This window comes from Coenobita brevimanus, chromosome 56, assembly GCF_032717465.1.
Source record: "Coenobita brevimanus isolate Jiangsu-jjx chromosome 56, ASM3271746v2, whole genome shotgun sequence".
Classification (NCBI taxonomy): Eukaryota; Metazoa; Arthropoda; class Malacostraca; order Decapoda; family Coenobitidae; genus Coenobita; species Coenobita brevimanus.
The window spans coordinates 1,153,344-1,166,417 of record NC_137009.1 but is presented as its reverse complement, the minus strand read 5'-3'; positions in this window follow the sequence as shown (position 1 = coordinate 1,166,417).

Here is a 13,074-nt window from a genome sequence, read left to right as displayed (position 1 = left end):
TAGGTGACCAAGGCCAACACATGCAAGCATGTTGGAGCCTTTAAAAACAAAACGAAACGAAATGAAACAACGTATCCCACTACATTACAGGAGTAGGCGCCAGCAAGGGCATGCGGCCAGAAAACTTTGCCCCCGCTACCTAGTGGCGGACTTCTGGGGGGAGGCACGACAGGGGTTCCGCCGGCATAGATCATGGGTCCAGGGTGAGATGGGACTCGGGCCTGTGATTGAGGGTACAGGGCATTGCGATTCCCAGGCTGCCGCTTCCGCCCAATAGAGAGGGGCCCGAACCTGAGAGTAGCGCCCAAGGAGGCTGCCCTATCAGTGGGTGTATAATGGCGGGACAGTTGCTGTGCCATGGCACAACTGGAGGGCGTCCCTGCAGCTGTCCTGGCAGGGTGCCCCATGGGCACTACCACAGCCACTGGTAAGCTGGTGGGCTAGGGGTCCCAAATCCATTGCCTGGACCTGAGACTGTGCAGTGATTGGGGCCTGTGGTGTGTCTGTCCCCCTTTATTAATACTGACTAAGAGAAAATACAAGGATAAGTTTCAAAGCATGCCTGAGGATAGCAAATCACCCAGGGGGATGAGAATGGGTTCATGGAATGTGGGAAGTTTGAGGGAAAGAGTGGGGGAAGTCGTTGAGGCATTCAGTAGGAGGTGGGTGGATGCGGCGTGTTTGCAGGAAGTCCGGTACAAGGGTGGATCAACCAGGAAGTTTGTTGGGAAGGACTGTTCCTATAAGTTGTTTTGGCAGAGGGGACAGACGGATATGGGGGTGTTGGTGTGATGGTTGCAGAGAAATGGGTGGAATATGTTATGAATGTTATGAGAGTAAGCGATAGGATATTGGTAGTGAAAATTCGGTTCGGCAGAAAGATAACTGCAATTACATCGGCATATACTCCACAGGCAGGATTGGATGAAGCAAAGAAAATAGATGTTGGGATGATTCAATACGTGCAGTAGGTGGTATGTGGGATGATGAGATGGTGGTTTTGGGAGTGGGTTTTAACGGTCATGTAGGTGAAGCAGCACAAGGTTATGAAGGAGTACATGGGGGATGTGTGTATGGTATAAGGAATGTGGAAGGGGAAAGGATACTCGAGTTTGGGGAGGCAACAGACATGATTGTGCAACACATATTTTAGGAAAAGAGACAGTAGGTTAATTACATATGAGTCTGGGGGAAATAGCAGTCAGATAGATTATTTTCAGGTTAGGAGGGCTGATAGGAGGTTAGTGAGGGATGTTAAAGTTATAGGAAGTGAGGAGTCTGTGCAGCAGCACAAACTATTGATCTGTGATATGGTGCTTAAAGAATGAGTGATGAAAAAAAGGACTTATGTACCTATGAGGAATATATGGAAGCTGAAAAACCAAGTAGTAAGGGATGCCTTCTATAGCGAGATGAGGAGAGTGGTGGCTGAACAGGGAGCCATAGACAGAGGCGTTAATGAACAGTACAGAGCCCTCAAGAACAATCTCTTGAGAGTTACTGATGTAATATGCGGTTGGACAAGAGGACCACCAAGACATAAAGTAACTTGGTGGTGGGATGAGGGTGTAGAAGCTGCAGTTAAGGAGAAAAGAAGGCTTTTCCGGGAATGGAAGAAGGGTGGTAGCAAGGAGGAATACTTGGCTGCCAAGCGTAGGGCTAGAAGAGAGGTATACAGGGCGAAGTCTGAGTCACAGAGACTTTTACTTGATAACCTAAACCATGGGGAAAAGAAAAATATGATAATTAAGGTGGCAAATCAGATGAAGAGGGATAATCGGGATATTATAGGTGAGCAGTGTGTGAAGAATGATGAAGGAAGGGTAGTGGTGATCAGTGAGGATATTAAAGATGCATGGAGACAGCATTACAGCCGGTTGCTGAATGAGGAGTTTGACTGGGACAGGGAAGGTTTGGAGCCAGCAGATCCAGTGTTTGGCCCTTGGCCTTTGATTGATGCTGCTACTGTGAGTGAGGCAATAGGCAGGATGAAGGCGAGGAAGGCAGCAGGTGTGTCTGGGTTGACCGCCGAAATGTTGAAGGCCTCAGGAGATATAGGGGTGAGGTTAGTCTCTGACCTGATAAATAGGATTATAAATGAATGTGTTGTCCCAGATGATTGGCTGAAGAGCATAATTGTAAATGTGTATAAAGGGAAGGATGATACCCTGGAAAGAGGAAATTATAGGGGTATAAAGCTTTCAGATCAGATAATGAAGGTAATGGAGAAAGTTTTAGATGGTATGATTAGAGAAAGAGTGAATATAAATGAGATGCAGTTTGGGTTTATGCCAGGCAGAGGGACCACTGACGCCATATTCATTGTTCGACAGCTTCAGGAAAAATATACTGGTAAGAAAAGGGATCTTTACTTGTTTTTGTTGATTTGGAAAAGGCCTTTGACAAAGTCCCTAGAGAGGTGGTGAAGTGGGCAATGAGAAAGCTTGGCTTGGAAGAGTGGTTGTTTAGGGTGGTTATGGCTATGTACTGTATGTGGGTGCTCACACCCAGGTAAGAGTGAATGGAGATTTGAGTGATGAGTTTTCCGTGAACGCTGGTGTGCATCAGGGGTCAGTTTTGAGTCCCATGTTGTTCATCATGGTACATGAAGCCCTCTCACATGACTTCAGAAATGGACTCCCGTGGGGGATGTTGTATGCTGATGACTTGGTGTTAATTCCAGAGAACGAAAGGGAGGCGAAGGAAAGGTTTAGGAAATGGAGAGATGGTATGGGGCACAAGGGCTTAAGAGTAAATGCAGATAAAACAAAAGTGATGATATCGAGGGTTGGCGGCAGTACTGTCAAAGACGAGGGAGAGTGGCCATGTGCAGTTTGCCACAAGGGTGTGGGAAGTAATTCCATCTTGTGCGGTGTTTGTGATAAATGGGTGCACAAGAGATGTAGTAGTATCAGAGGTAGACTGTGAGATAATGCTGATTTTATGTGTGTGGCATGTCGGGGAGAGCAGATGGAGTTTATCAGGCGTGAAAGGATTGAACTTGCTGGTGAATTTCTTGAGTGTGTGGAAGAGTTTTGTTATTTGGGAGACATGTTGTGTGCTGGAGGTGGGGCTGGAGCTAGCTCTGTGGCCAGGGTGGGAAGTGGTTGGAAGAAGTTCAGGGAGCTCTTGCCTCTCCTGACATTGAGAGGACTCTCTCTACGTGCTAAGGGGTCTTTGTATGCAGCATGTGTTAGGAGTGTAATGCTGTATGGTAATGAGACCTGGGCAGTAAAGGAGGCGGATATTCGCAGGCTCAGACGTACAGAAATGACAATGATTAGGTGGATGTGTAGTGTGTCCGTGCGTCCAAGGTCTGGGGGGGGGCTGGGTAGATGGGACTGGAGTGTATTGGTGTTGTGAAGAGGAGAGGTAGATTGAGATGGTTTGGGCATGTGGAGAGGATGGGGGATGATAATTGGGTGAGGAAGGTGAGATGTGTTAATATTGAGGGTGGGGTTATGAGGGGTAGACCGAGAAAGACATGGGACGAGGTCATTAAGTGTGACCTCAGGGTTAAAGGACTGGACAGGGAGGCTGCAATAGATCGTGCAGCATGGAGAGCCACCATTAGGTGACCAAGGCCGACGCATGCAAGCATGTTGGAGCCTTTAAAAACGAAACAAAACAAAACGATTCCATTTCTTACATACTCTCCCAAACTCATTCACCAAGCCTTGCAATTCCCCTTTGTCTTAACAATACAGTATCCTCTGCAAACAACAGAACAGGAAGTTTCCAAATGCTGCTCCCTCTCATTAGGGCCACTCCAACATCCACTGTCCTACCTTGTATCTCTTTTGTAACCCCATCCATACAGAGATTGAACAACCATGGAGACATGACACATCCTTGTTTCAATACAACATTCAGACAAAAATTCACTCAGTTCACTATCTACATGCACTAAAGCCTTTTTGTCCCCATACATACTCTTCACAGCATTCAACAGCTTCCCATTTACTCCTAATATTTTCCAATTTCCTTGTCTATCCACCCTGTCATATGCTTTCTCCAAATCCATGAAGGCCACATACAACTTTTCCCCTCTCTAGAAACTTTTCCACTAAAGGCTTTAGGATGAATATCTGATCTACTGTACACAACCTCTTCCCTTCCTAAAACTTCCCTGTTCATCTCTAAGTAATTTTTCAGATATATATTTTATTTCCCTAACACGGTCAGTAAGTATCCTACCAAGTACTTTTCCTATTATACTAAGAAGACAAATGCCCCTATGATTACCACACACTTCTTTTTCCTCTTTTCCTTTATACATGGGAATAATTATACCTGACTTCCAATCCTCCTGGACTCTACCTTCCTCCCAGGCAAATCTGCACATCTTCCACATCCATTCTACTATTATCTCTCCCCCATGCTTCAGCATTTCACTACACACTCCATCAACTCCTAAGGCTTTCCCCATTTTGACTTTCTTCACCGCTTCCACAACTTCCATCCTACTGATCTCTCCTCCCTTCTCACATCCCTCCTTCTCCCAGCCATTCCCCATCCACTTATACTCACATTACTTTCATTTTCTAATTTAACAGTTCCTTAAAGTGTTCTCTCCATCAGTTCACTTTTTTCCCTTCTCCACAATGAATTTACGATTTTTGTCTTTCACTCCCCTACTAACTTCTTTATTACCCTGTGCAACTCTCATTACCTCCTTCCAGAACATTTTCTTACATTGCCTCCACTTTACACTTAAAAGCCTTCCAAAATCTCCATCCACTCTCTACTTACTCTCTCTTACTAATCTTTTCACTTCTCTCTTCCTCTCTACATATAACTCTCTCTTCTATCACTCAAATTCCTCCATGCATTTTCTTTCTACCCACTCATTATATGCTTTTTTCTTTTGCACCATACCTTGTCTCACCTCTTCATTCCACCATCCTGTTCCTTGCACCCCCTTTCATCTTCTCTTCATCCTACACATCACATCACATGCTGCACAGATTTCTTTTGTGAATATCTTGCAGACATTTTCCATCTCTCCCATCTGCTCCAAATCATATTTACCCAATCACTCCTCCACTTCTCTCTTATATTCTGCCTTTTTCCATCCTCTTGTAACCTTTCTATCCTCCTTGTACGCACTACTTCCTCCTGTCCTTCCCTTCTACTCCTCCATTTTATTTGAACCTTAACTTTCCACTCCCCCAGCCTCTGTATGCTCTTGCATCCATTACACACCTTCTCATGCTCTCATCCACACACACATAATCAATCATAATCAATCATTGCCTTCCATTAATTCAGTTCACCGCCCACCCTTCTCATCACTCGCCACGTATACCTATGGATTATTTTGTGCCTAAAAAATGTGTTGGCTATCACCGCCTCCCTCCCTGTGCAAATGTCCACTAGAGCACTGCCATTCTCATCCACTTCTGCAGGCACACCCCACTCACCAATTACTCCATCCACCTTCACACTCCCTACTTTTCCATTCATATCTCCAGTCAAAAACACTCTCTCACACTTGTCCATGCACGCATCCACATTTGCCCAGAACTCCCTTCACACACACACATATATATATATATATATATATATATATATATATTTTTAAGGCTCCTACATGCCTGCATGTGTCAGCCTTGGTCACCTAATGACAGCTCTCCATGCAGCTTGATTTCCAGCAGCTTCCCGATTCAGTCCCTTATCCCTGAGGTCACATTCAATGACCTCATCCCAGGTCATTTTTGGTATCTCTCGCAACCCTACCCCTAACATCAACACTTCTTACTTTCTGCACCCAATCCCCCATCCTTTCCACATGCCCAAATAATTTCAATCTACCTCTCCTCATCACAACACCAATACACTCCAAGCCCATCCTACCCCTCAATTCTTCCACTGTAAACCTAGCCCCCCCAGACCTCACACTCAGGGAAGCACTGCACATCCACCTAAACATTGTCAATGCTGCACATTTATTTTATTAGCATTATATTATAGTGCTGATATCTATTACAGTTCAGTATTCAGGATGGAAAGATGGCAATTTTAAGTCAAGCTGAAGTGTAATAACTGCAGAATTACACGGGCACCCCCTTTTGACTTGACAGCCATACAACTGCCTCTGTCAGAGACAAATATGAAGCTACATGTGGAACAGTGTACCTATCAGGTGAAGCCCGGATCCCAGGAGCCTGAATGGTAAATGAGTGCATGTGTGGCCCGTATCACTGGTCATACTGTTCCACCACTATCACCTTTTTTCTTTTTCCTGGCCTGTACACTACCTCCCTTTATCTGCAGGTGGAAAAAGAGGCAGGATGATGATAATGATGTGTTACATTATCCTTGCTGCTGCCAGACACTTTCATTCAACGTACAGAAGGCCACTTGTGACCTGGAAGCAGGGCAGTGAAAAGGCATTGGACAGGATGACATGGAGGTGATTTGTTTGTGGACACCCCTTACACGATTGAGGCATCCAGCAATAGATAGAAAGATAGACAGATAGATTGATACACAGTATACACAGTATTTATGCTCCAGTCAAAAATTCAAACCCCCATCCATTAGGATAGCAGACCATCTCTCTATGAACTTGGCCACCACCTCCTCAATGCAGTTGTCTGGCAGCAGCAAGAATAACCTACCATGGACGTAATGCAGATTCAAAGCGTCAAGAAGTCTACAAGGATGCACATCGTCAAAATATCCAACTGAAACTGGTCTTTTATGGGTTATTTGCAATGTTCCATAAATTACCACAGATAATGGAAATTTTAAACAATTCACCTACAAAATATATAGACTAATTACATGGTACCAACTGTGTATCACATGTAGCCTATCTTCTCTCTCATGAAGCTATATTGTTTTTATTCTAACCTGGCCTAAAATTACCATCTTTCCAGCTTCACTGCTGAGTTATGACAATAGATCAACACTAGAATATCATGCTAGTTATGAAGAAATGCTATGAAAAGATCTAGAGCCATAGAGCTGTCCTTTTCTGTCACTGAGCTATGTGGAATATCATACAAAAAATGAAAAGCAGGGCCAAGTTAAGGAAAAAGGTTTATACCACCTAGTCAACTCCCCTAATGAGTTTCTCTTTTTGTATAATATTAAAGTGCCTTACCTATATATCAAGGGCATTAGGTGAGGCTATGATACATGAAGTTAGAACTGTGACTCAGTTTTTGCCTGATAAGTACTGGGGGCTACCAAGGCTGGGTTTAGTGGCAATCCTAGGTGGTTAAAATTATGGAGGGGTCTGGGGGGCTTTTAGGTTACTTTAGTTTAACTTAGCTTCGATTTGGTTAAAACAGGCTGGTTAGGTTAGGTTAGGTTAGGTTAGTGGATGATATTTAGCAGAAGCCACAACTGGGTTGCAAGGACTTATAAGTGCTGTATTTATTGCACAATATTTCAAAACACTCTTCTTCTATATGCTAACATTTCTGCTGCAAATGAATAAGGGAGCTATTTTTAATGTGCTAATTTATGTGTGCTTACCTCCTCCTGCTGTCCCTCACCTCCACCCTCTGTCCCTCTAGCAGTCTTCCTCAAAGCTCAACAGGACCAATCAGCGCTCAACTCTTGAATTTAAAATCCAATCAGAACGCTCTAACTCTCGTGCCAGAATACAGCCAGGATCTGAAATCAGTGCAGTCATGGCTGATGGGTTATTCACGTTACTGGCACCCTCTTCAAACAATGAGGAGGTTTTATGAGGACCTGGAGGCTAATTTACAATCTCTCAGGTATGAAGTTAAATATAATTGTTAGAGGGGGTGTGGAGGAGGTAAAGTCCTCCAAGTCAGACTTTCATGCATATGCAGTGTAAAGTCTCTCATTTGACTACTTAGGACTAGGTCAGACTGAATGACATCTGCACAGGTTAATTCCTAAAACATCCTGTCATAAATGCCAGGAATGTTATTTCAGTAATGAAACTGTATTTATCTAGTATTTTTATGCTATTCGTTCAATTTTTACATAGATTCACATTGCAGACCACTCGTTTCCCCACTGTACAGTTTTGAGTTTATTTTGTAATGGAATTCATAATTGTTACTGTATGTTGTATATCATATATTGATGCCTTCATTGCAGAACAATAAACAAAGAAAGTGATTTCATCAGAAGCCGAAGGAAATAACAGTACAGTGGCGATGAAAACTGACTACCATACATGGGCACAACAACATATATCTTGCCTACAACTGAGACAATGAGCCCACCAGTGACATAAGAGAACATGGCAACTGCAATCCCAACAGCTGGATGACACCAACCAAGAACAAGCATGGACAGACTCTATATAACATGCAGAAGATGCATTTGTGTCCCTCAATATAACAGAAGATGCTAAGCGACTGGCATATGAAAGAAATTGAGAGATCATGAAAACTTTGAAGCTGGAAATCCCAACAGACCAAACAGAGCCAACATACAAAACAAAACTGGCACTAGATATTTTTGTTAGAAAACTCAAGCTGGGATTTAACACTAGTCGACTAGTCAATGACTAGTAAATTCTGTGTCGGACTAGTAAAATTATGGAGTTACTAGTCCGGATGGACTAGTAAAAATTTTTTGACAAACTTGTCTGGGCTTTTCTGGCTGGCACTTATAGTTTCTGGAATGCTTCAGAAGGTGCATGTCTGTTCTGATCTACATATTTCTAGAAAAATCTGAATGTCCTGGATTATTCTGAAACATAGCTGAACTGATCTACATCATTCCAGAAAATTTTAAATGTCCTGGAACATTCTGGATGCATGACTGGCCGGCCTAGTAAAATCTGGCCCAGACTAGTAAATCTGAGGGGCTACTGCTCCACTTGGACTAGCCGACTTTGATCCTTAAATCCCAATTTGGAAAACCAATGAATTTTTTTAATGACACAAGTTCCCATCATGGCACAAAAGACGGGAAACCACGAACAATTACATAACTCAGCTAAGGACACATGAAACCAAATGCAACTTTTATCATTACAATCTAGACAAAGCTATCATTGACCAGTTAACAGAAAAGTGCACTTCACACAAAAAGCGATGAGCATTTCTTAAGGAGCCAGACATAACAGAGTAAAAGGCTCTACAAGAAGCATACACTTACAAATCAACAGAGGCTCAGGCTTATCAAATGAAGAAAGATGAAGAAGGCACCAATACAGCAGTCCCTCAATTATCCGACGTAATGGAGCCAAAGGTGTGTCCAAGTAGTTGCAATGTCAGGATACTGAACAATAACCCCCCTACTATACCAAGACCCAACCTATACCCAACCTCCAACCTATCCCTAACCTACCTGTGTTTGTACAGTACCTGTGCTTAGTTTGTCAGTGTTTTCTGGTCATTCAGGGATATTTAAACATCAAAACACACATAGGAATATCCAAAGTAATGCTAAACACCAAGAAAACCATGAAAAAAAACACTGAAAACCAAAAAACACCCTACCTATACACTACTGTATGTACAGTATCCCTCATAATTTTGGCACTTTTTTCAGGTCAACCTGCCATATTTAGACATCAGAACACATATAGGAATATCAAAAGTAATGTTAAACACCAAGAAAACCATGGGAAAAAAAAAAAAAACTCCTCCGTGGTGATAACACTGACTCTTGAGTTTTTGATGTTTTTTGCGATTTATTTGACTACTATTGGTTGTATCAAAATTCTGCAAAATCCACGAGAAAGCTCATGAAATTCTGCATCTAACTCTTGGAAGGTGCTGACATAATTTTGCACTAGAATGGTAGGAAGTTAGATGAAGGTAAGTTCTACTCTTGAACACTTTACTCTCGCTGCATTTCTGTACTTTTACTTATCAGTTTTCTGCATTTTTATTAGCTTACCTTATAGTACTGTATAAACACCAGCTAAGATAATGGCATACAATTTATACCAATATAACCAATTTCTGGTGGCATATTTGGCCATGGATTTTTTTCTGAGCCACCGGAGCAATCACTCGTCACAGACAAAAGATTTTCAAACCGCCGTCAGGTTTTTTGTGGATTATTGTTGGTTATGTATTGTTTCTATGATGTTTAGCATTAATATGGATAATCCTGTGTGTGTTTCGATGTCCCAATAGGGCAGACTGACTGAAAAACACGGCCAAAATTAGGAAGGGTACTGTACATATACTTGTGTTTAGCTCGGATGTTTTTTGGTTTTGTTTTGTTTTTCATGGTTTTCTTAGTGTTTAGCATTTCTATGGATAATTCTATGTGTGTTTTAATGTCTCAGTATGGCAGAATGACCAGAAAATAGTGCCAAAATTAGAAGGGGTACTGTACATACAGTGGTGTATAGGTAGGGTATTTTTTGGTTTTCAGTGGTTTTTTACGTGGTTTTCTTGGTGTCTAAAATTATTTTGGATCATCCTACGTATGTTTTGATGTCAAAATATGGCAGAATGACAGGAAAACACTGCCAAAATAACAAGGGGTACAGTACATTCATTCATTCATTCATTCATTGCCAGATGCCATGTATCCCAGACAGGGTGGCCAATGGCTTAGAGTTAACTGTTTTACAGGGAGGGGCACTAATCCTCCACCAACCCCACTTGACACGTAGGGATTCCAACAGCATCTGGTGTTCCCAGGCGGTCACCCATCCAAGTACTAACCAGACCCAACATACAGTAGTATTTAGGTAGGGTGTTTTTTGGGTTTTCAGTGGTTTTTCTGCATGGTTTTCTTGGTGCTTAGCATTACTTTGGATATTCCAATGTGTGTTTTGATGTCCAATATACCTGAATGACCAGAAAACACTGCCAAATTAAGCATAGGTACTGTACAAATAGGTTAGGTATAGGTTGGACGTGGGCATAGGTAGGGTCTGGGTATAGTTGAGGAATAATGTTCATTATCCGGATGTTGCCACTACCCGGACATTCCTTTGGCTCTATATGTCCGGATAAAAGAGGGATTAGTGTTTTCAAATACCAATAGATGGAGAGCTTTATGCAATGCTGACAAACATCACAAAGAGAACTGCTCACAAAGGTTATGTTACAAAAGCAAAACTGAGTAACCGAGCCAGTACTAAACTGGGCTTCCTCATCATCCAACAAACCAACACAGTAACAGCCAACAGAGTCCCATCATCAACATGGTGGATACTAGACAAACACCTGCCAACTCTGGATGGGCCAGGTAGATTAAAGAATTTTCAACTCAAAATCAACATTGACAACAATGTAAAACCAGTGGCACAACTTTCTCGGCAAATACTGTTCCATGTTCGAGATGCTATTGAGCAAAAAATACAAGAAATGCAGGAAGCAGACATCACTGAGAGAGTGGAAGGCCCCACTCCATGGGACTCTCCACTAGCTGCAGCACCAAAACCAAATGGAGATCTCAGAATAAGCAAAGACCACCTGATTGCAAACAAGGCAATAAAACACACCTGCCATCCCATACCAACAGTAGGACAACTACAGAGTGAAGTAAGCAGAGCAACAGTATTCTCAAAGATAGATTTAAATTCGTACTATCATCAAATCAAGTTATCCCTTGAATCGAAAGAAAGAACAATAATTTCACGTGACACGTATTTACTGATACAAGGTATGGTAAACTCTCAATTATCCAGTGTAATTCAGCCAAGCCCTACGCTGGTTTAAGTAAAATCTCGGATATTGCATAGTACCCCCCCCACTGGCTCAATATTTGGTATTGTGCCGGATATTGCATCACTATCCATCTCAAACCTCTATCCTAAAACTTTCCCAAGAGTAAAAGATGAAAATTAAACATAAAATACAATAATGATAAAATACTGCAATACAGTGCTGGTTGGCTACTGTTTATGAGCCAGTTGATACACCTCAATGCCAGATATTGCACAGAACAGCCAGTTACATCTCATTTCGGCATCGGACACTTCATAATTTTGCCGGATATTGCTTTAATAGAGCTGAGCCAGCAGCATCGGATATTGCATTGGGCTGGATATTGTGATGATGGATAATTAAGAGATTCATGTAATGGTCATGGGAATTACATCAGCAGCAGAAGAAGGACAACGTCTGTTACAACAGATTTTTCAAAGTGCCCAAATTCCCAGAATGGACAGGATGACATTTTGATTTGGGATAAGGATTCAGAGGATCCCAGTATAGCTCTGGAAGCAGTACTGCAAGCTTTGAAAGACAACAACCTGACCACAGCTAAACATAAAAGTGTGTTTCATGCTGAAGATGTAGAATTTCATGGATTAACAGTATCAAAAATAAGGTATAAAACCTACAGATTCAAAGATTATGGCAGTAAGAACTATAAAAGACTGGAAAATGTTCAAGAAGATTGTAGTTTTCTGGGTTTGATTAACTACCTAACAAGATTGATACCACACCTATGGTAGCAACACTGAATGAACCCCTCAGGAGCTTGACAAGGAAGAACTCCCACTGGACATGGACAAAGAAAGAGGAGAACTGGTTCAACAAACTAAAGGAAGCAGTTCTGAAGAGTGTTACCATCATGCAATATGGCCTGCAGTTGCAGATTTCACTTACTGTGGATGGCAGTCCGATTGTACTGGAAGCTATTCTCTGCCAGAATCACCAAGGAGTACTCAGACCTATCAGTTATTCCTCAAGAACACTTAACTCCTGTGAAACGACAATACTGTACTGTCAGCTGGAAAAGGAAGTTCTAGCCATAATGTGGGCATGTGAGAAATTTCATCTGTATCTATACAGGAAAAAATTCACCACTATGACTGACCATCAAGCTCTGACAACAATATTCATCCCCAAAGGCAAACCCCCAGCCCGGAACCTCAGATGGATTCTACACATGCAACAGCATGACTACACTGTACAACACATCAAAGGAAATGAGAATCCAGCAGACACAATTCAGACAGCCACTCCAACTCAACAGACGAATTTCAGAACAGAAGCTCGCAGAAGGAATCATCAACCATACTGTCGCCAACAGCATTCTGAAAGCACTGACAGTCTCTGAAATACTGGAGAAATCTGGTAAAGATCCGATCATAAAGCTGTGGAAGAAGCCATTCAAAACAATAACTGGACTGACAAACTGACAAAGCCTTTCAAA